Source organism: Lolium perenne, chromosome 5, assembly GCF_019359855.2.
Source record: "Lolium perenne isolate Kyuss_39 chromosome 5, Kyuss_2.0, whole genome shotgun sequence".
Classification (NCBI taxonomy): Eukaryota; Viridiplantae; Streptophyta; class Magnoliopsida; order Poales; family Poaceae; genus Lolium; species Lolium perenne.
Genome location: NC_067248.2, coordinates 209,994,498 through 209,997,212, shown reverse-complemented (window position 1 = coordinate 209,997,212; position 2,715 = coordinate 209,994,498). Strand labels below are relative to the sequence as shown.

At 43.2% G+C, this 2,715-nt stretch overlaps 1 pseudogene; it reads left to right on the top strand.

Annotated features, from left to right (window-relative positions):
- Positions 1-642: 642 nt before the first annotated feature.
- Positions 643-1,703, top strand: LOC127304064 (CBL-interacting protein kinase 10-like; annotated as a pseudogene).
- Positions 1,704-2,715: the final 1,012 nt, after the last annotated feature.

Below are 2,715 nucleotides of genomic sequence, written 5' to 3'. Positions count from 1 at the left end.
CCAACTGTAATTTGTTTACCCAACATGTTATTTATCTTATTGGAGAGACACCACTAGTGAACTGTGGACCCCGGTCCATTTTTTTACATCTAAAATACAACCTACTGCAATCATTGTTCTCTTTAGTTTTCTGCAAGCAAACATCATTTTCCACACCATACGTTTAATCCTTTGTTTTCAGCAAGCCGGTGAGATTGACAACCTCACTGTTAAGTTGGGGCAAAGTAGTTTGATTGTGTTGTGCAGGTTCCACGTTGGCACCGGAATCCCTGGTGTTGCGCCGCACTACACTCCTTCACCAAAAATCTTCACGTGATCTTCATCTCCTACTGGTTCGATAACCTTGGTTTCTTACTGAGGGAAAACTCGCTGCTGTACTCATCATACCTTCCTCTTGGGGTTCCCAACGGACGTGTGCTTTACCGTCACAAGCAAGCGCTACCTTCTGTGTTCGTTGCAAAATGAGCGGCAATATGGGAGAATAAAAGGGAAATATTTTGATGCAGAGATATGAGATAGTAAGATTACTTGGTCAAGGGAGCTTTGCTAAAGTTTACTATGGCCGTAATCTCAAGACTTCACAAAGCGTTGCCATTAAGGTGATCGAAAAATAGAAGATCTTCAAGTATGGGCTTATGGATCAAGTAAGGCGGGAGATATCGGTGATGGAGTTGGTAAAACATGCCAACATAGTCCAGTTGTATGAGGTGATGCCCACAAAGACGAAGATATATTTTGTGCTAGAGTATGTTAAGGGGGTGAGCTTATCAACAAGGTTCAGCGTGGAAGGCTGAAAGAAGATGTTGCTCGCAAGTACTTCCAGCAGCTAAATAGTGTAGTTGACTTCTGTCACAGTTGAGGGGTCTATCATCGTGATTTGAAGCCCGAAAATCTTCTTCTTGATGATAATTGCAACTTAAAGATCTCAGACTTTGGTTTGAGTGCACTTGCACAATGCAAGAGACAAGATGGGTTGCTCCACACAAGTTGTGGCACTCCTTCATATGTTGCTCCTGAACTAATTTGTAAAAAGGGTTATGATGGTGCAAAAGCTGACATCTGGGCTTGTGGAGTGATCTTATATGTGTTGTTGGCTGGTTATCTTCCTTTTCAAGACAAGAATTTGAAGGATATGTACCGGAAGATATACAAAGCAGAACTCAAATGGCCAAGTTGGTAATTCTTCGGAAGCCCGGAGGCTTTTGCGTCGCATTCTTGATCCAAACCCTGGTACGCGTATCTCGTTTTCAGATATCTTGGGAAATCCTAGGTTCAAAACAGGTCTGGATTCAGAGCTAACTAATTATAGCATACATACTGAGGATGTTGTTCCTGTTGACATGGATCCAGTTTTTGATCCATTCAGTAGCAGTACAACTGAGGCCACACGAGAGGAAGAGAACCTCACCAATTTGAATGCCTTTGACATCATTTCTCTTTCATCTGGTTGTGATCTCTCTGGTATGTTTGAGGACAACTCCAGCAAAGAGAAAAAAATTAGCACAGATGCAACAATCAACAGAAAGCTTGAGGACATTGCAAAGAGCTTGCGGCTAAAGCTCAGGAAGAAAGATGGTGGATTGTTAAAGATGGAGAGTTTGCAACCGGTTAGGAAAGGTGTAATGTCCATCAATACTGAGATATTTCGGATTACACCGAACTACCATCTGGTGGAAATCAAGAAGACGAATGGTCACTACTAGGAAAAGTCCTATAGCTGCAAAGGTTACCGCTAGCACACTCCATTTTAGGTACGACGGTGCTATTTACCACCGGCGCGCCACTATATAGGGGCACCGGTGATGCTCCCTTACCGCCGGCGCACTACCATATTGCAGTAGATTGTATTCGATGTAAAAGAATGGACCGGGGTCCACAGTTCACTAGAGGTGTCTCTCCCATAAGAAATAGCATATTGGGTAAACAAATTACAGTTGGGCAATTGACAAATAGAGAGGGCATGACAATGCACATACATGACATGATGAGTATTGTGAGATTTAATTGGGCATTACGACAAAGTACATAGACCGCTATCCAGCATGCATCTATGCCTAAAAAGTCCACTTTCAGGTTATCATCCGAACCCCTTCCGGTATTAAGTTGCAAGCAACAGACAATTGCATTAAGTATGGTGTGTAATGTAATCAATAACTATATCCTCGAACATAGCATCAATGTTTTATCCCTAGTGGCAACAGCACATCCATAACCTTAGGGGTTCTTGTCACTCCTCCAGATTCACGGAGACATGAACCCACTATCGAGCATAAGTACTCCCTCTTGGAGTTACAAGCATCAACTTGGCCAAAGCATCTACTAGTAACGGAGAGCATGCAAGATCATAAACAACACATAGATAATAGATTGATAATCAACATAACATAGTATTCTCTATTCATCGGATCCCAACAAACACACATGTAGCATTACAGATAAATGATCTTGATCATGATAGGCAGCTGATGGCGTGTATTTCACACGTTCGTTGGGCAACCCCAAGAGGAAGGTATGATGCACACAGCAGCAAGTTTTCCCTCAGAAAGAAACCAAGGTTTATCGAACCAGGAGGAGCCAAGAAGCACGTTGAAGGTTGATGGCGGCGGGATGTAGTGCGGCGCAACACCAGGGATTCCGGCGCCAACGTGGAACCTGCACAACACAACCAAAGTACTTTGCCCCAACGAAACAGTGAGGTTGTCAATCTCACCGGCT